The following is a 22,556-nucleotide window of genomic DNA, read 5'->3' as shown; positions in this document are numbered from 1 at the left end:
CAGAACAAGGTTGTCAAGCCAAGTACAGAAAGCCCTTGCATAACTCTTTTTAATTCTGAATCTGAGCAAGTTAACTCTTCAAGGAAGATCGCCTTCCACCTCTGAACTGAAGGTTGAATTGCTTGGAAGATGAGATTATTCCTTAGATCCAGATAGCCCAAGAAGCTAGGATGATGATTTCCATGAAGAAAGGTACATGTAATTTCTGCCTGAGATCATCAAAAGCTTCAAGCACAGAAACATTAGCTTGTCTTGTAGGGCATAATAGGTCCCAGCACTGGGATGCAAAAGGGCAGGTCCAAAAGAGATGTTGCAAGGTTTCCTCCTGAGGACAGTTGTAGCTTTCCAAATGGAAGGTTTTCCTACGTAGAAGGTTCCTAGTATTTAGCCTATCATGAAGTAATCTCCAAAAAAAACACCTTGTGTTTGGGCTGGCAAGAGCTATTCCAAATCCAGTTAAACTACTGAGGCACTAATTTAACTCCCATCATTACTTTATAAGCCTGAGCAACTGAGAATTGGCCATTACCCCAAATGTAACTCCAGGTGTCAGTGTAATCCAGGGTGGCAGAGGTCCTTAAGGCAATACAGATGTCTTCCATATTTTCAAATTCCTGGAAGGCTTGCATAGTGAGTGGAAGGTGAAATAAATCCTCCAGGAATTCAGTGTGAATAATGGTGTGCACAGTAGTGTTTTTGTTCTTCACAAAGGAGAAAAGGTGTGGGAACAAGTCTTGTAAACAAGCTGAATGCCACAGATCAGACCAGAATAAAGCACTTTTACCATCCCCTATGTGACATCTGGCCAAAGATTTAAAGTTGTCAATGAGCTTGAGATTTGCCTTCCACCAAAAGCATCCAATCCAAGTACTGCCAGGCAACAAATCATTGCTATAGTAGGTTTCCCAAATCAAGTTGACCCATGGGATGTTATGCCTATTATAAAACTTGTGTAGGTTCTTGAGAAGAAGAGCTTTGTTCTGAACAAAAATATCATTGACCCCCAGGCCCCCTTGATCCTTAGGTCGACAAACAGTACTCCAAGCAACCATAGCAGGCATGTGGTCCTCTAGATCAGGACCTCTCCAGAGACAATGCCGCAAAAACTTGATTGCTTGGGTTTTAATAGTTACAGGGACATCAAGGCATCCCATGAGGTAGATCAACAGAGAGTTTAAGACAGATTCTACTAATAACAATCTGTCAGCCAGAGCCATGAAAGAAGATAAACCCACAAGCTTCTTCTGCAGTCGTGTGACAAGAGGAAAGCATTGCTCCACAGTTGGTTTATGAAGACCCAAGGGTGCTCCCAAATACTGAATGGGGAAGGATTCTCTTTCCAGTGGAAAGTATTTGTCAAAATTTCCACCTTGTCTTCTGGCACATTAATTGGGATGAGGCTTCACTCATTATAGTTCACTTTCAGGCCAGTGGCATCTGCAAAAGTGTTGAGGAGTGCTTTGAGGCAATGAAGTTGCTTTGCATCAGCTTGGAGGAGAACCAGAGTATCATCAGCATACTGGACAATAGGAAAGTCAGGGCATGACTCCACTTGCAGAGGTGATGTAAGCAAACTCATGTGCATGGCCTTATTGAGAATTGACTAGAGCAAATCAGCAGCAAGCACAAATAAGAGTGGGGACAGAGGGTCTCCTTGCCTGACCCCTCTAAGATAGTAAATTTTTTTGCCAGGCACACCATTAAGCAAGATAGCTGATGATGTAGAAGTAAACAACATTTTAATCCAGTTGATCCATCTGTCTCCAAACCCTTTGGCCTTTAAGATATCCAAAATTGCCTGGTGCTCAATGGTGTCAAAAGCCTTCTCAAAATCAAGTTTGAGCACAATAGCTTCTTTTCTGGATTTATGACATTGATGTAGATACTCAAATGCCCAACCCAAGCAATCATGGATGGATCTTTCCTTTAGGAATCCATATTGGTTGATGTGCACCAATTTGAGAATCACTTTATGCAACCTGTTGGCCAACAATTTAGTGACAAGTTTAAGACATCAATTAAGTAGTGAGATTGGCCTGAAGTCATTTGTTGTCAGAGGAGTGCTTCCTTTAGGGATCAGAGTGATGTAAGAGGTGTTTAAGCTCTCAATTGAGATTTGCCCAGCATGAAAGTCCTGAATAAATCTAAGCACATCCACTTTAATAATATCCCAACAAGATTTGAAAAATTCATTGTTGAAACCATCTGGACCTGGTGATTTGTCAAGTGGGATGTCCTTGACAACTGCATTGATTTCTTCCTCGGTGAAAGGTAGCTCCTGGTTATCAAAAATTGTTTGGTCCTGCCTGGGACCAAATAAGGAGTCCAAATCAAAGTGCATTGATGTTTTGTGAGATGTTCCCATTCTTTTCTTATAAGATTCCCATAGGATTGCAGCTTTCCCAGCATGATCAAAAATTTCCACTTGGTCATCATTTTGAAGAACAACAATATGATTGTGCCTGTAATTTATAGATGCTTTAGTATTGAAGAATTTTGTATTTTCATCTCCAAATTTGACCCCTTTAATTTTACCCCTTTGCTTCCAGTAAATCTTTTGATTCCTCAGAAAAATGAGCAGCTGATCTTTGAGAATGGCCCTGCAGTTCCATTCATGAATATCCAATTCTCTAAATTCCTCAAAGAAATCCCAAAGAAAGATGAGCTCATTGAGTTTAGCAATTTGAGCTTTCAAACAAGATAAAGACCTGGCCCACAACTTCAAAGCTCTCCTCAAGTTCTTAAATTTAGCATTCAAACTTTTAACAACATCAAGATTTCCCACTGGGATGCTCCAAGCAGCAGCAACCACCTCTTTAAAGTCTGAGTGTTGCAACCAATAGTTTTCAAATCTAAAAACTCTTGCTTTTGGAATGGAAGTGCCAATTTTAATAACACAAGGCAAGTGATCAGAAATAGGTTTTGCAAGAGGGAGCACAATAGTGTTAGGGAAAGTGGTCATCCAAGAGGCAGAAGTGAAAAACCAATCCAGTTTGACCAATAGAGGATCCTGCTGCATGTTACTCCAACTAAACTTTCTACCCTGCAAAGGTAACTCAATTAAGCCTTGGTTGCTGATTGCCTCATTAAACAAAAGCATGTCATTCACATCTCCACCAGGTCTATTTCTGTCTGAAGGGGCCCTCATAAGATTAAAGTCACCCATAAGAATCCAGTCTACATCTGCAGGCATATGGATGTTCAAAAGCCAATTAATGAAATCAACTTTGTCCTGTGGGTCACAGGGACCATATATGTTAGTTAGGATCCATGACTGATTGGACAGCAAACTAGTGAATTGGACTGAGAGAGAGAATCTGTTTTGTGCAATAACTTCTCTAGTAAACTATGTACCATTCCAAGCAACAAGTAATCCCCCAGAAGCTCCAATAGATGGGAGGAAAGCAAATTTATTAATTCTGTTAGGACAGAAGTTTTTAATGTAAGCTGTGTCAAAAGACTCTCTTTTAGTTTCTTGAAGGCACAAGATGTTACAATCACTCTCATTAATTTTCTGCCTTAGAGCCAACCATTTGTTTTCAGAATTCATCCCTCTAATATTCCAGTTAAGGATACTCCAGTTTTCTGTTTGTGTTATTCATGAAAACAATAGCAGTTTTTGCACCAGAAATCAAGTACCAACACTTGATCAGTCAAGAGGAAGAACAAAAGGCACAGTGCCAGGAAGCAGAGCACATCACAATAGCAGCATAACATCCACAAACCACACAGCTCATAGGTCTGAATAATAGAGTACACCAGCAGATCAACAAGTTCCATAAAGTACCATACTTCCATCATTACATCAGATATTAAGAAAGCGCAGTAAGAGCAGATGACCACTAACATCAAGAAGATTTTGGTGGATTGTCCTCTCCCTTGGTCAAGGGCACCTTGACCAAGTCCTCATCTTGCCTTCTCCTGGGCTTCTTAGCCAGCTTGTCCTCCAGTTCCCTCTCAGCAACCTTACAGAAAGAAGCAGTGAGGTTTTTAACAACTGACTTTTGAATGATGGGAGGAGCAGCATTGCAAGGCAAACCGTTATTATTTGAGCAAGAATTCCTTTTGTAACCAGCATTATCCTTTTTGATTCTATCACTTCTTCTTACCTCAGTTTCAACTAGGGGAGTCTTCCCACTCCTTCTCTTCCTCAAATTGTCAGAGCCAAAAGGCTGCAGTAGGTCCTGGGATTCCACATCCTGCATATTGGGAGCCTGTCCAATATTTTCCTTGCCCTGATCATTATTAACTTGCTCATCAATATCAATGGCCTGACAAACAGGTGCATGAGTAGCAGGGCACTTATGAGGAATGTAAAATAGAAAAGCATGATCCATGTTTTCCACAGCAGAGACAAGTTCCCACATTCCAGACTTTAACATCTTGATAGTCCATTCAAACTTATCAGGGGACAGAAGAAGGTGGACAATAAAGTTAAACCAACTTACAGGAATGTTGGCAGTGAAAGAGCTCTTATTTTCCACATGTTCCTCCTGAAAGTGCTTTTTCCACAACAAAAGTCCTTCTTCAGAAACAACAAGACTATTATTAGCAGATTCAGCCAGTTGACTACATTTCAGACCAAGAAGAGAAGGTGCCATGCTGAAGTGCTCATCAATTCTGTTAACCCAGTTACCTTGGAGCCCAGGTTGAAGATCTTCCAGGTTTGCAACTGGCTCCAGGCTTCTTCTTGAAGTAGTGATATGTCCAGGGCTGCCCAGAATGGCTTCATTTGAAGAGCTAGCAGCCATAGAGGGAATAATTCCAGAGGTTCCTGAAGCTCCCAGGGGCAGGGCAGCAACCAGGCCAGAGTCTACTGCAGCTCCAACTTGCTGGACATTGGCTTGTGACTCCAAAGCTTGAGCAACAGAAGCATCAGCAGAGACGACCGCCTCCTCAACCCTAGGTGGAGGACTAACTGCAGCAATCTCCAAAAGGTTTGCAGCAACTTGATCATGGGGAAGTTCAGCAGGCAGTGCAACATGCAGATTCTATTCTTGCAGCAAAAGAGGCTCTTCATCATCAGATTGGTAATCCTGAATGATGTTTTGCAGGCCATTTGCAACCATAATGGCAGGGGGTGCAACAGCTGGTTCAACATATATAGGTTGAGGATTCTCAGCAACTACAGGTGGCAAAAGTAATGTGGAGTTGTCTCCTTCAGAAAAGGACATATCTGAAGATAAGCTACTGTTACTGACTGTAGGTAGCAGATCTTCTCCATCAGCCCATGCCATCTCTTCCTGCTCCACAGCATCTAAGTGATCCTCCAGGGCTGCATTCTGGTTATCCTGCTATGGTAAGTTCCATTGCTCCCAATTATCCTCATTCTGAACATCCATAGGCACATTGTTAACAGCAGCATTACGGAAACCATTTCCTTGCTCAACATCTTCAGGAAGTGGGTGAGGATCCACGTTGTCAAGAGGAATTGGATCCTCATCTGCTGGCCCCCACCAAGCAACTAACTAGCCAGTATTTCAATGGAAGAAGACCATCCATCTTTCTCAAACTCATCCCCTTCAGACCACCTCCTACTTTTAGGGATAATATCCAGGTTCATGACCCTCGCTTTGACTACAATGCGGCCCATGTGGTCATCCTCCTTATCCCAGGAGATCATACGGCCAAACTTATTGACAGCACATGCAAGATCTTCAGTGTTTCGAAAATCAAAAGGTACTCCTGTGAGTAATAACCAGACAGTTCTATTGAAATGAACCCTTCTATGATTTCTGCCTTCATCATGCTTCACAAAGGAGATGAACACATCACCAAATTCGTGTGGACTATCAAGCACCAACTTATCTCTGTCTCTAACCCTCGTCAGACGCACATAAGCCTCACCAAATGTACAGCGATGTATATCCCTCAACCCCAACTGCCTATGCTCAACAATGAAATCATCAAGAACATCTCTTACATTGGGGAAAGGAGCATCAGCGGGGAGAGGATGGATTGTAGCAATCGCCCAGTCTTCGTCATGACGAGCCCGCTGAGGGAGCACCACCCGCGCCACCCCATTGCCACTAGGGACTTGCTGAATGTCAAAGCCATGGGGCACAAAAGGCTGTGGATCAATCGGGATATTGGCCATCGGTGCCGCCGCACTAACACTCACTCTCGACGGCGAGCTAGAGGTGACCGGAGCAGGGTTTGTGAGCTAGAGAGAAATAGGGGAGCAGAGCGCAGAAGTTGAGGAGGCAAGGGCAATTCGGGGCTGAAAATTAGGGAAAGATCCCTTGCAGAGCTCACTAAAAGAGGAAACCACCGAGGGGTCACGGGCCGGGCCTGAAGACTTAAACCAATCCTGGATCGCGTCCATGTCCCAAGCCTTGGCCGGTGGGCTGGGGAAAGTTGCGAATCGAAGGAAAGTAAAAAGCCCAGGTAGATTTTTCTCACCACACTCTTTGGCAAAGTGGCCCAATTTGCCGCAAGCATAGCACTGGAGTCTGTCATTTGAACAACCCTAATTACCGCTCTAAGAAACCGGCGCGTTAACCTCGCCAGAGGTATTAAGATCGTGCATTATGGGCTCATTAATGTCAGAGACCTCATTATTGCTAGAGCTCGGAATACCCGCGAGACGAGAAAAAACCGATGGCTGGAGTTGATCGCCGGCGGCAGCCCGCGGGCGAGAACCGCTAGTTACCAAGGTCCAAGAAGCTTCCTCTTCATGATAAAAAAGCTTCTCTTCACATAGCCAGTTAGGGCCACCAAAACCCCAAAGATTGAACACTAGCTCAAAATCCTTTTCGATCACTCAACCATGATTATAAATTTCAAAACCCACAGCTTTGGAAGCAACAGAGAACTTGAAAGATCTGTCCTTAAGGTGATGCACACGGAAACCTTGGGGATACCCCCCAAAACAAGATTGGATAGTGATACTAACCGTGTGACAATCCAAGCAAAACCGAGCCCGACAAAAGGACACCACCAATGTGAACTCACATTGACGAAAACCAGGGGAAAACACCACTGGATGACCAAACTTTTGTCTCATCGAATGCTGAAACTCTTTACCTCGAGAAAAGTTGAGCGTAGGAGGCTCCATAGTCAACTCCCGTGGTCCTTCTCATCCAGAGGAGGAACGAAAAAGATGGTGAGAACCACCCACAAGGGGCCAAGGTCAGAGAGGTTGTGGCCACCGGCGCCGAAGTGGCAACCGGCGGGAGGAGGAGGTGGCCGCCGGGGCCGGAGTGACCACCGGCAGTAGACGCCGAGGAGGAGCCTAGAGGAGGAGCCTAGAGGAGGATCCTAGACGACTGGACCCGATAGCTTAACGGCGACCCTTTACGGTGGATGCCACGTGTCGGTCACGCTTGACGAAAGCACTTCTGTGACGCGGGATTTATCATCATGGAAGTGGACACTTCCATGATGATAATTTTGGTAATGTCATGGAACACTTCTACGACAGCACATGTATGACTATCTTGATTCTGAAATAAAATCGTCATGGATGTACATGCATCACAAAAAACGTGACCTACTGTGACAAACATGTATCATCATGAAAGTGTTTTTTTTCTAGTGTGCCCCAGCTCCCCACGTGACTGCGCCTGCATCGTTTTCTACTTCCGTCGGTTGTTCCAAAGCCTCATAGACTTTTACTATTGTTAGAGGAATAGCTAGATCATATAGTCAAATCTAAGAGTTGGTTCAAATAGGGAAGAAAATGGGAAAGCTATAGCATGAATCTAGGACTTGGTTCTAAAAGGAAACGAGGGAAAGTAGTAGATACTAGCTACACAACCGGTCTCTTGGTTAAAAAGGCGAAGAAAGCATGGTGGGTGGCCAAGGGTCGTGGAAGTGGACCTATTTCTTGGTCAACAAAGGAAATAACGTGAGGGGTGTTGGGGGACAACGCAAATGAGAATGAGCAGGTCTAGATTTCCTGTGCTCACATAGGAAAATGTCGCCAAGGAGATAAAAAATGGGACAAATGCATACATGCTGCCTGAGTGTTTGCCACTCTCGGCAACCACATCTGCCTCACCACTTTCTGCTCCTGCTGTCCCTACGCCCATGTCGCTACCGTTAATGTAAAATCACATGAAGCATTAAGCAATGCCACCTAATGTCACTATAAGTAATGGTGTAGTGCAGCCGATAAGTTGAAGCAATGTCAACACCATTTGATGAAGTGCTTCTGTCTTGCTTTATTTTCCCATGAATTTTGTTTTTGCAGTTACACTTAAATCTCACACCGCTAACATTGCTTCATCCGAGTGGAATTGAACAAATTTGATTGCACATTTACTGACCATGTGCTACTCTCATGACAGTAATACTAATGCTATTGTTCTGCATGTTAATCTAGTGGCAGTGTTGATGTGATGTGATGCTACTTACTTAAGGGCACTTTCATACTATCAATGTAGTGCCAATTATAACACAATAGATGCTACTGTTAATCATATGCCACTTCAAATAACTATCACTGTTTAAATAACCGTATTTCATATTTGGGCAAACAGGGATGTCTGTCTCCATATCGTTTCTAACTACGCAATCAAAACTACACGCCTCAGTTTTAGTAGAACTACACAAAATGAGATGGCTATTCCTGTCAGGACCCCGACTCAATGCCACATCGATCTAGCATGTAACACCTCATATCACTTTGCGGCCTCACGCACGGTATTCCCACGGGTGTCGCCTTACCTTTGCCCGGGACCGTTTGCGCCTTTTGGCACACGTATATGATAGTGTCGCTAGCATCCATATGATAAGGAGCCCGGGATGACATGGCTAGTCGTAAACCCAAAGTGGCACAGACTTACAGGGACAGGCATCCATGACCCAGCATCGAACGTGTCGGTCATCAGCGAGTGAATCCAGGTTGTAGCACTGGGCTAGCAGGACTCCGGTGAACCGGGCTGTAGCAGGCTAACAGGACTCTGGTATTCATCGCGTGACATTTCCCCGAAGGGACAGACACAGGAACGAAGAAGGACACATGCCGGCCAGCCTAAGTGTTCCGGAGCAATAGCAAGCTACCATGGCTCAGTGAAACACTAGGAGACATTTCCCCGTAAGAGAGGCTACTAAAGATAAACAACTAGATGGTCAGATCCCACACATACCAAGCATTTCAAAACATACACACAATATGCTCGATATGTGCAAATACAACATGGCATCACAACATGACTCTATGACTCAAGTATTTATGCAATAGGCTCCGAGGAGCAAGATATTACAAACAGGGGTCTCACGACCCAACATTCAGAGCATACAAGTCAAAGCACAAGCGGAAGCTATCATGTCTGAGTACAGACATCTAGAAATGAAAAAGGCTGAGAAGCCTGACTATCTACCAGATCCTGTCGGGGCACAAGATCGTAGCTGAGGTAACAAGCTAAACGTTGAAGTCCAAGCGGAACTACTAGTGAGACTAAAGTCTCTCTGCAAAAACATAAAATAGGCAAACGTGAGTACAAATGTACCCAGCAAGACTTACATCAGAACTAACTACATATGCATCATTATCAACAAAGGGGTGGTGGGGTTTAACTGCAGCAAGCCAGCTTTGACTCGGTGGCTATCCTAAACTACGACTGCAAGCGACTCTTTTGAGGTGGCGCACACGAGTCCACATATTCACCATATCAATACACCACTATGGATCCGCTCCCGTCTCCCTACGAGAACGCCATCCATAGCACTCATGCTTATCTTGCGTATTTTAGAGTATCCACTTTCGCTTGTCTATGAACTGATATAAGCAACCCAGAAGTCCTTTACCGCGGACACGGCTATTCGAATAGATAATGTTAACCCTGCAGGGGTGTACTTCTTCACACACGCTCTCACCACTTACCGCCGTTTACGCGACATGTACTCGGCAACCTTCAAGCGGAAGCCCAACGTGGGTGTCGGTCACGGCCTGCCTAAACACTCAAGTCTCTAGTCCAGGTTTATCGCCTATTCGGGTTCCATCCATGAGGAGATCCGGCCGGAGTTTCGCTCACAGCCCCAAACAATGTGAACAGGGTTCCCGAGACACCAAACGGGCGCCCGGTACACCGTGCCACGTGCCTACCGCATCACAGCCCACCCCTCTGGTCAGCGCTGCCCACGGCCTCCAGCATACTACAAACACCAGAAACTACTTGCAACTCCTGGACCGAGGACAAGGGTGATCAAGAAGCCGAGAGGGTCCATTGGTTTCGGGCCCAATGCGTGGTAGTAGCTGAATCATGGATCACAAACACAGAACTCAGTTCCTGAGGACGGCTGCAATGAGACAACCCACCATGTACTCCTACATGGCCTCTCACCGCTACCTTTACCAAATCGTGTTCACACACTTAGCTCACACACAGTAAGACATGTTCACACACCTCTGATTCATCCACAATGAATCAGACCCGACTCAACTCTAAGTAGTAGCAGGCATGACAAACAAACATGAATGAGTAGGCACAACAGAGCTCAAACAACTCCTACTCATGCTAGTGGGTTTCATCTATTTACTGTGGCAATGACAGGTCATGCAAAGGATAAAGGGGTTCAGCTATCGCAGCAAGTAACAGTTGAATCGTTGTTGTCCTAATGCAGTAAAAGAGAGCAGGAGCGAGAGAGTAGGATTGTATCGGAATGAACAAGGGGGTTTTGCTTGCCTGGCACTTCTGAAGATAACATTGAGTCTTCATCAGTGTCAACGATCACAACGTCGGAACATCGTCTACCGGGAGGGAACAGATACCGGCAACAAAGAAGAACACAATCAATGCAATGCACAAAATGATGCATGCTATGACATGGCAAAATGAATGTGTTTTGGGCTAATGCATCTAGCAACAAGTTAAATGGGGGTTGGTTTGAATACAAGATTCAAATTCAAACTCCATATGTGATTATTCAAATGCCATTTATTTGTTTTGTCCAAAACAGAGGACAAACATTGTTCAAACATGCATGAAAATGATGCAGATGGATTCCTTGAATTTTTCTGATAATTTTTCATATATAATTTATTTAATTTGGAGTTACGGTTAATTTTCTATGATTTATTGAAGTTTAGGGCATTTTCTGAAATTATTAAATCATTTAAGATTTATTTAAATTCCAGAAAGGAATTATTGCGTCAGCATGACCTCATAGTGACGTCAGCAGGTCAACGGGCGCCGTCCAGGTCAAACTGACCTGTGGGCCCTGCGTGTCAGTGTCTGGACTAACTAACCTAATTAAAATTAACCCTAACTAACTTGGTTAGCCGGGCGGGGCCCGCATGTCAGTGAGTCAGTGGCTTAACTAAAATAGTTATTAAATTAACCCAAAGTTAGCAGGGGACGGGCCCACACGTCGGTGACCCAGGGGGGTCAAATCCCTGGTCAACCGGGCTAATCCACCGGCGTCTAACCGCCGGCAACGACCAGACGCGGCGGTGGCTCGCCGGAATGGCTGCTCCGGCGCCCATTCGACGCGCGGAGGGGTTCTACAGGGAGCTCGAGCTCGTGCGCATCCAATGGAGCAAGCCAGAGGAGCTGGGGTGGCCTGAGTCGACGGCGGCCAGCTCCAAGGCGGCGGCCGGAGTTCGGGCACCTGCGGGTTTGGCGTTGTGGTGCTCGGGAGGGGAAGCTGGTGGGTTCTACGTGCTCCTAGTGAGGTTTGGAGCATGGTGGTGTGCCCGGCTTTGAGCCACGATGGCTCTGGCCACGACGGTGACGAGGCACGATGGCGGCGAGCTCTCGGGTCCGGCGGAAGCAATGGCTAGAGCGGCCAAACGACACGGGAAGAAGAGGGGAACGGTTCAGCGGCTCACTGCAAGTCCAACGAGTGCAAGGGCGAGGCCGGGGACGCTCTGTGGGCGGCGAATCAAGCGACGACGGCCGTCGGTGCAGAGGAAGAAGATGGCGTCGGTGACGGTGCTCCAGGGTGTCCGGCGTCTTGTGGCTCCGTGGTAGGGACGGGGACGTCACGGCGGAGCTCGGGGGCGCGTCGGAGAGGCGAGGGAGGACCTGTGGCCGCGGTGGTTCTAGTCGGCGGCGATGGCTGCGTTCGGGTTCGGGCGAGAGAGAGGGAGCAGAGGGGCGGGACCTCGAGGAAGAGTGAGAGGGGTCCGAGGGGGTGGCGTGGCGCACCTAGCGACATCCAGGAGCAAGCGGCAAGCATGAGGTGGCCGGCGCGTGCGCGCGCGCGTCGGGCACACGCCCTCCTGCCTACTGGCAGGAGGTTGAAGACGGTGGCGACTGCGGTGGGCTAGGCCGCACAGTGCTGGACCAGCACAGGAGCTGGGCCGGCTCTGGTGGGCTGCACGGGTGAGGCCAGGTAACTTCCTTCTCTCTCTCTCTTTTATTTCTATTTCAGTTCTGTTTTCTTTTATTTAATCTGTTTTGCCACTGTTTGAATTTAAAAATAATTCAAACAATGCCAAAAACTCCTCTGAAAATATTTATGCTGCTTAATGGACTTTTCCAAAAGCACATAAAATATTTCAGGGTATTTGGAAATATATTCTATACAAGTTATGAATATAGTTCCAAATGCAAATAAAGTAATGATTTAAATTCAGTGCTCAAAATATTCCTCAAAAATGTTCATTATTTTTGGTTTGGTGCAAAACCCCTGCCAAAATATAACCAACATTATTTAAGGCCATTTTGAAAACATTGAATGCATTTACCAGGGTTCTTTGCCCCTCTTTTATTTAAGTTTTTGGGGCTTCCAAAATTCCTCAGTTCAAGTTTCAGAAATTTAAATATGATGCCTGGATGAAGATGAAACTATTTACAAACAACATTCTAGGGCTGTGACAACTCACCCCCACTAAACAAAATCTCGTCCCGAGATTCAAGTGTAGGGTAAGACGATGGGGAACGCAACTAGTATAATCTTCACGATCCAGGGTGCAGTTCATAAGAGCGTTGATTCGATCACCATTATTGTCTTGAAGTCTTGCTCTGAGAAATCCTGTCAACATGACATGGAGGGAAGAAGACTCTAGAAGGGTCGATCTTCTCGAAGATCGAACAACTCACGGAATGAGACATAGGACCATCTCTCGGGTTGAGACACGAGTTACACATCAAGAGGGGTGGAAAGAGACGGATGACGAAGGTGCACTAGTGAGACAATAATTTCACGCTTAAGAAGGTGGTAAACAATTGTCAACGTAGCGAGGAGTTGAGTTGCCATGATACCATAACGATACACCTTAGGGAAGGTGACTCGTAGAGATATCCCTTTAAGTGGCAAAAAGAATTACTTTTGATTCAGAGATCATTGAAACTCTTTAAACCAGCCTAAGACAATTCTCGAGCGATCGTTTGGAGGGGGTCGGTAGAATGGCAAACTCAAACTTGGATGATGTGGATTACCTTGTTGAAGACAACGTAATGGATGAATTTGCTTATCACCGGAAATGGAAGAGACCCATGGTAGAATGGCACATTGGCGGTGCAAGCTGGGAACAAAATGCAAATGATGGGAATGATTCTGGTAACTGGGGAAGAACCCAACAATAGAGAGTGAATTCACTGTTTGAGAAGGTCATAGCATTGCCGAGGGAACTGAGAGCAATCCCAGCTAGTGCCGATGATAACACGTAGCGCTTGTGCGTGCTCTCAAGAACTTGAGCATTTCCACAATCATCAAGGTTTATCAGCAACCGCGTCAAGGGTGCTGACAACACAACATACTACCATGATAAATAGCGATGGACGATGCAGATGCGAAGGAGGATAACACTTTCTCAGATTTCACCTTAGCGAGGCCAAGCAAATAAAATCTGGATGATCGACCGAGAGACATTTAGCACTCCGCTTCTAATGTTCTCCTTGATGTGCTAGTGTATCTCATTCATAGATATGGTTTGATAACTAGAACATCAAGTAAAAGATCGGACTTCGGGAGCAATAGAATCCATAAGGAACAGTTACAGAGGTAAATCCTACGAAATCCTTATGGGGAGGTGGCCAACTTCTTCAATCAAGATACTACAATAATAGGTCTTTCGGCTGGGTGGTGCTGACCACGACATCCACTTTACCGGTTTCCGAGGGACCGATATTATAGTTCTTGGGAAATGTTCCAAACCATCATATCTGCCTGAGATTCAGATCTGGTTGGTGTCAGGATATTCCAGACTCATCGAGTCTAGGAAGGAAAACGAAAGTTTGCAACACAAATCGACGAGATGACGTTGCGATATTCTCGGGAAATGAACTACGATAGCAAGCTCCAAAACATGAGCTGGTTCTGCTACAAACATGTGAACACGTTGTCCCAGACCAGCATGCCCACATGGTAGTCTTACAATAAAACACTACCGAGTTCAGGAGGGGGAACCATCAACGAGGATATCGAAGTTCTTTCATAAGTCCGGATTAGCTTTTATGAAGATACTCCTTCTCCTTGAACAAATCAGTCAGTGGCTTGGTGTGCTAGGATACACATATGGAATGAAGGTTGCAAGTCTCCAGACCACAGAATACTTCGCACGTGTGCATGACTGACTTGCGATGATTCCAGAGGAAGCAACATTGATTTTCTCGAGTCCACGGCGGCAACTTGCATCAAATGCACATGTACTAGAGGAAGTCACTTCTTACATCCGAACATATGCTTCATGAGCTAGCATGAACAAATGCTTCAAAAGTTTCCAACACTAACTTATTGTCCAACAAAATCATGGAGGAGATAAGGATGTTGTCAATGGGCTCAACAACTATTCATCTGGGTTTCCTTTTAAAAGGAATTCCATAGTTAAGTGAACAAGTGATAGCATTGGTCAGACCAAAGATGTAATGGTGTATGCTCGAGGGATCAACCACGAATAAGACAACATTACGAGCATCGTTGGTTCTGACTTGATTTGACGATAGCCCACACTCAAATCAAAGAATTGATAAGACGATAGGTCCAGCAACTGATCACAGGGACCAATCGATGAAGATATCATCTTTCTTCAACACACACTACACAAGAATATCCCTTTGGAACGAACTAAGTTAGGCAAGCTTTTATCTTCCAACCCTCCAAGTTGTCGTTTAGCTTAACCAACTAGCTCAGGGATATCTAACACCGATTCTTGGAGAGAAGGTGGTTCACAAGAAACCAACTTGATCACGAGCTCAACATAGCGGTCAGGTGACAACCTGGTAATACTTCCGAGAAGATCTTCGGAAATCACGAACCACCAATATGTTACTAAGCTCGAGAACAATCTTGCTTTTCAGGGCAAGATGATATGATCAAATGAGCGAGGACTTGACAAAATCCTAACTCATCAATCAAAGAGTGCACCAGGAAATAAGGACTAGGTAGCACGATCAATCTTAGAATGGTGATTCAATAACCAACATACTAAGAATAAGATTATTACCCTTTAACTACCAAGCAACGAGGTTGCTGGGAGTATTGATTTCACACATCACAATTCATTTGTCGGTACTCCGGCTGCAACAACACGGAACCGAGGAATGAAAAAGGATGGCGAGAAGTATCACTATGTCAAGAATTCACAAAAGGTGGTGCAATTCTCATGAAATTCCTGTCATAAAGAAGGTAATACTTCAGGGTAGAGCAGACCAGAAGCTGGATTGTAACTTGATCTACGGAACACAACTACTTTGACCCAATCCTAAATATGGATGAGGTACTGGAGTTTGTTTCTCCTATTCATTCTGAAATAGAATGGCTTGGCGGACCACAAGGGTAATAGGCATCGACGAACGAATGCACGCATACTCTTGACTATCAATTGATAGACGAGGGTCAGAAGACAGCTAAAGAGGGACAACTCAAAGGAACATACGATTTTCTGAGTTGTGGATGCATGGTTTAGCATGTCGAACGAATTCCACATATTTCTTCCGGATAACCCATGCAGAAAGGTAGAACTGGCAGAGTCACAATGTAGAATCGAGAACCCATCGAGAGCACTCTGATTGTGATCTTTCGATCAGCGAGGAACATCTACCATAAGCGGTTCATAGTATTTGGAAGAAAGGAATACCACGAACATCGAGGACTAATGCAAAGGTTACTAATAACCTAAAGGAACGAGCAAAACTATCAACATGAAGCAAGTAGGGTGAATCTCGGGTTCAAAACCCAGGGATAGAATACCTACTACTAAATGGCATCACGGGATGCTTTCGATAATGACGGCCAGAGTCATCACACTGGAACATAAATCATGGCTAGACTACTAGATGATCCCCTGAGACACCTAGGGTCATAATAGTAACTCCAACATAAGGTCAAGGCAATAGAATACCTCAACTCAACAATTAGTGTGATTGAGCTGGCATAAAGGAACATCGAAACCAGAGGGAAAGGATTTTGCAAATGCATCAGACTATTTAGAAACCTGGAATGACTCGGACAGCATAACGGCTGTAAATGCTCAGAAAAGATTTGAGACATTCACAAAAATGGTGGCATAACCACTCAGAAGCACAATATCAAGGTCTCGAGATCAATAATTAACATACAGAAGTACTAGGAACTGAAACGAGGCTTAAGTCCAACAATCTATAAGTCTACGGTTTAGTAACACGTGATCCTGATAGAAAGAAAAGATAGCCTAGTTCTTAATCCCCGCAGGAAAGATAAGATGACTCAGATCAGAAGGCATAAGGTATAAGGAGTAAAAAGAGCCTTACGTTCCATCCCACAATCAATTCCCTTATATAACTAAAGAATTTCTAGACTCAACTTCGACCAGTTTGGCTTGGTAATCCTACAGGCAGTCAAGCTCTGATACCAACGCTGTCAGGACCCCGACTCAATGCCACATCGATCTAGCATGTAACACCTCATATCACTTTGCGGCCTCACGCACGGTATTCCCACGGGTGTCGCCTTACCTTTGCCCGGGACCGTTTGCGCCTTTGGCACACGTATATGACAGTGTCGCTAGCATCCATATGATAAGGAGCCCGGGCTGACATGGCTAGTCGTAAACCCAAAGTGGCACAGACTTACAGGGACAGGCATCCATGACCCAGCATCGAACGTGTCGGTCATCAGCGAGTGAATCCAGGCTGTAGCACTGGGCTAGCAGGACTCCGATGAACCGGGCTGTAGCGGGCTAACAGGACTCTGGTATTCATCGCGTGACATTTCCCCGAAGGGACAGACACAGGAACGAAGAAGGACACATGCCGGCCAGCCTAAGTGTTCCGGAGCAGTAGCAAGCTACCATGGCTCAGTGAAACACTAGGAGACATTTCCCTGTAAGAGAGGCTACTAAAGATAAACAACTAGATGGTCAGATCCCACACATACCAAGCATTTCAAAACATACACACAATATGCTCGATATGTGCAAATACAACATGGCATCACAACATGACTCTATGACTCAAGTATTTATGCAATAGGCTCCGAGGAGCAAGATATTACAAACAGGGGTCTCACGACCCAACATTCAGAGCATACAAGTCAAAGCACAAGCGGAAGCTATCATGTCTGAGTACAGACATCTAGAAATGAAAAAGGCTGAGAAGCCTGACTATCTACCAGATCCTGTCGGGGCACAAGATCGTAGCTGAGGTAACAAGCTAAACGTCGAAGTCCAAGCGGAACTACTAGTGAGACTGAAGTCTCTCTGCAAAAACATAAAATAGGCAAACGTGAGTACAAATGTACCCAGCAAGACTTACATCAGAACTAACTACATATGCATCATTATCAACAAAGGGGTGGTGGGGTTTAACTGCAGCAAGCCAGCTTTGACTCGGTGGCTATCCTAAACTACGACTGCAAGCGACTCTTTTGAGGTGGCGCACACGAGCCCACATATTCACCATATCAATACACCACTATGGATCCGCTCCCGTCTCCCTACGAGAACGCCATCCATAGCACTCACGCTTATCTTGCGTATTTTAGAGTATCCACTTTCGCTTGTCTATGAACTGATATAAGCAACCCAGAAGTCCTTTACCGCGGACACGGCTATTCGAATAGATAATGTTAACCCTGCAGGGGTGTACTTCTTCACACACGCTCTCACCACTTACCGCCGTTTACGCGACATGTACTCGGCAACCTTCAAGCGGAAGCCCAACGTGGGTGTCGGCCACGGCCTGCCTAAACACTCAAGTCTCTAGTCCAGGTTTATCGCCTATTCGGGTTCCATCCATGAGGAGATCCGGCCGGAGTTTCGCTCACAGCCCCAAACGATGTGAACAGGGTTCCCGAGACACCAAACGGGCGCCCGGTACACCGTGCCACGTGCCTACCGCATCACAGCCCACCCCTCTGGTCAGCGCTGCCCACGGCCTCCAGCATACTACAAACACCAGAAACTACTTGCAACTCCTGGACCGAGGACAAGGGTGATCAAGAAGCCGAGAGGGTCCATTGGTTTCGGGCCCAATGCGTGGTAGTAGCTGAATCATGGATCACAAACACAGAACTCAGTTCCTGAGGACGGCTGCAATGAGACAATCCACCATGTACTCCTACATGGCCTCTCACCGCTACCTTTACCAAATCGTGTTCACACACTTAGCTCACACACAGTAAGACATGTTCACACACCTCTGATTCATCCACGATGAATCAGACCCGACTCAACTCTAAGTAGTAGAAGGCATGACAAACAAACATGAATGAGTAGGCACAACAGGGCTCAAACAACTCCTACTCATGCTAGTGGGTTTCATCTATTTACTGTGGCAATGACAGGTCATGCAAAGGATAAAGGGGTTCAGCTACCGCAGCAAGTAACAGTTGAATCATTGTTGTCCTAATGCAGTAAAAGAGAGCAGGAGCGAGAGAGTAGGATTGTATCGGAATGAACAAGGGGGTTTTGCTTGCCTGGCACTTCTGAAGATAACATTGAGTCTTCATCAGTGTCAACGATCACAACGTCGGAACATCGTCTACCGGGAGGGAACAGATACCGGCAACAAAGAAGAACACAATCAATGCAATGCACAAAATGATGCATGCTATGACATGGCAAAATGAATGTGTTTTGGGCTAATGCATCTAGCAACAAGTTAAATGGGGGTTGGTTTGAATACAAGATTCAAATTCAAACTCCATATGTGATTATTCAAATGCCATTTATTTGTTTTGTCCAAAACAGAGGACAAACATTGTTCAAACATGCATGAAAATGATGCAGATGGATTCCTTGAATTTTTCTGATAATTTTTCATATATAATTTATTTAATTTGGAGTTATGGTTAATTTTCTATGATTTATTGAAGTTTAGGGCATTTTCTGAAATTATTAAATCATTTAAGATTTATTTAAATTCCAGAAAGGAATTATTGCGTCAGCATGACCTCATAGTGACATCAGCAGGTCAACGGGCGCCGTCCAGGTCAAACTGACCTGTGGGCCCTGCGTGTCAGTGTCTGGACTAACTAACCTAATTAAAATTAACCCTAACTAACTTGGTTAGCCGGGCAGGGCCCGCATGTCAGTGAGTCAGTGGCTTAACTAAAATAGTTATTAAATTAACCCAAAGTTAGCAGGGGACGGGCCCACACGTCGGTGACCCAGGGGGGTCAAATCCCTGGTCAACCGGGCTAATCCACCGGCGTCTAACCGCCGGCAACGACCAGACGCGGCGGTGGCTCGCCGGAATGGCTGCTCCGGCGCCCATTCGACGCGCGGAGGGGTTCTACAGGGAGCTCGAGCTCGTGCGCATCCAATGGAGCAAGCCAGAGGAGCTGGGGTGGCCTGAGTCGACGGCGGCAAGCTCCAAGGCGGCGGCCGGAGTTCGGGCACCTGCGGGTTTGGCGTTGTGGTGCTCGGGAGGGGAAGCTGGTGGGTTCTACGTGCTCCTAGTGAGGTTTGGAGCACGGTGGTGTGCCCGGCTTTGAGCCACGATGGCTCTGGCCACGACGGTGACGAGGCACGACGGCGGCGAGCTCTCGGGTCCGGCGGAAGCAATGGCTAGAGCGGCCAAACGACATGGGAAGAAGAGGGGAACGGTTCAGCGGCTCACCGCGAGTCCAACGAGCGCAAGGGCGAGGCCGGGGACGCTCTGTGGGCGGCGAATCAAGCGACAACGGCCGTCGGTGCAGAGGAAGAAGATGGCGTCGGTGACGGTGCTCCAGGGCGTCCGGCGTCTTGTGGCTCCGTGGTAGGGACGGGGACGTCACGGCGGAGCTCGGGGGCGCGTCGGAGAGGCGAGGGAGGACCTGTGGCTGCGGTGGTTCTAGTCGGCGGCGATGGCTGCGTTCGGGTTCGGGCGAGAGAGAGGGAGCAGAGGGGCGGGGCCTCGAGGAAGAGTGAGAGGGGTCCGAGGGGGTGGCGTGGCGCACCTAGCGACGTCCAGGAGCAAGCGGCAAGCATGAGGTGGCCGGCGCGTGCGCGCGCGCGTCGGGCACACGCCCTCCTGCCTACTGGCGGGAGGTTGAAGACGGTGGCGACTGCGGTGGGCTGGGCCGCACAGTGCTGGACCAGCACAGGAGCTGGGCCGGCTCTGGTGGGCTGCACGGGTGAGGCCAGGTAACTTCCTTCTCTCTCTCTCTTTTATTTCTATTTCAGTTCTGTTTTCTTTTATTTAATCTGTTTTGCCACTGTTTGAATTTAAAAATAATTCAAACAATGCCAAAAACTCCTCTGAAAATATTTATGCTGCTTAATGGACTTTTCCAAAAGCACATAAAATATTTTAGGGTATTTGGAAATATATTCTATACAAGTTATGAATATAGTTCCAAATGCAAATAAAGTAATGATTTAAATTCAGTGCTCAAAATATTCCTCAAAAATGTTCATTATTTTTGGTTTGGTGCAAAACCCCTGCCAAAATATAACCAACATTATTTAAGGCCATTTTGAAAACATTGAATGCATTTACCAGGGTTCTTTGCCCCTCTTTTATTTAAGTTTTTGGGGCTTCCAAAATTCCTCAGTTCAAGTTTCAGAAATTTAAATATGATGCCTGGATGAAGATGCAACTATTTACAAACAACATTCTAGGGCTGTGACAACTCCTAGCTGTCGTCCTCTACCCACCCGTCTTCCAGGTATTCCTACATTGGTAGTAACTAGGTAGAATGACCAACGCGATCTAAAAGAAGTAGATTCATACGTTTTACTTCCTGATTGCAGTGCAGGGACGAGCGAAAACAACTGCATCCTAGTCCGGAATGCACTTTCTACTAGTTCATCCATGGACCGAGGACAAGCTAGCACGGCTGCACGGAGGTTTTTGGGACAGGGCGCGGACAAGAGGCATTGTCGTCCGCTTATTTCTGCAAATAGCGGTGCTTAAATTTAGTGGAATGCACAAGAATTTCAGATGGTCAGTACGCTACATGGTTGGTTCAGCATTCTAGAGTGAATTCCAGGAAATTAAAGCCTGCCTAGGGAGGCCCTTTGCTTAGTGAAGCCTTGCTTGAATTTTCCTGATTTCTAAACCTTCTCACAACTTTGTCTTGTGCTGTGAACTAGTATATGTTTGTTATGTTCTATGAATCATTGAGATGTATAAAATTTCTTAACTTATGCTTTTCAAGTTTTTTATGAAGCCGAGTTTAATGTGAGTGTTCCCCATGAACGATGGACTAGCGTGTGAAAGTTTGGAATTTACATTGTGGCCTAAGTAAGCTGGATGAACCACTATAACAAGATACATAGTTGCTTATACGTTAGACATTAGATTATTGATTGTTAGCTGGTCGATAGCCTAGTGTTGAAGTGAGCTGACCCAAATGTGCCGTGTTTTGCACAACCACTTACAAGTGGGGTAGTACCAACAGCATTGACAAGTACTTATGTATATGTCGGTGCACTGTTCTCGAATGAGTACTCTATTTTATCAAACACACACTGCTCATATGGTAAACCATGACAACTTATGTCTCACCATGCCATATTCATGAAAAAACTAGTGAGGACGCATCTGTTTCAGCAACAATTACGATGGTTCTCACATCGTTCACAGGCACACAAAAGTAACAAAAGTTCCCATAGACGGATTCAAATAGAGTACTAGCCCTAGAGGGCCCAATAATAGGCAAGGTTCGGATAATTAGACACAATCCAAAATACTATTAAACACTAGCTGGGGCAACTATTTGATGCCTTGGTCTAATTTGGGTTGGACACAAGACGGACCTTGCCATGAACATCATCAAGGATATCCGGCAGCAGCTCAATCATGTGAACCTTCCTGAAGATAACCTTGTGGCCTTGCCACTCATAAACTTGTTTGTGGAGGCATGCCACGTCATCTTCATGCGTAAGCTTGACAAGAATAGTATGGCTCACAAACGAAGGAGTAGCTTTGAGCTTCTTGTGCTTCAGTACACCCTGCACAATACGCCTAACAATAATGAGGCTGGAATACAACTCGACATTGGTATAAGAGAAAAATGGCTTCCAGGATCCAACATCCTAAGGACTCTATTTTCCCAGTGCATATATTCAGGTCATCCGCCTCATAGAGAGTGACATGTACAACCACACAATCCTTGTCTGCATCAGGTCTCTAATTGAAACAGAAACAAATTCTATATTACTTTCTCGTATAAGAAACACAAGTTATTTAAACCACAATGTATAGGATGGCATCGAAGCTAATAAATTTTTTGATTATTCATCACCACATACTTAGATG

Source organism: Triticum dicoccoides, chromosome 1A (assembly GCF_002162155.2).
Source record: "Triticum dicoccoides isolate Atlit2015 ecotype Zavitan chromosome 1A, WEW_v2.0, whole genome shotgun sequence".
Taxonomy (NCBI): domain Eukaryota; kingdom Viridiplantae; phylum Streptophyta; class Magnoliopsida; order Poales; family Poaceae; genus Triticum; species Triticum dicoccoides.
Note: the sequence above shows the minus strand (reverse complement) of the source record.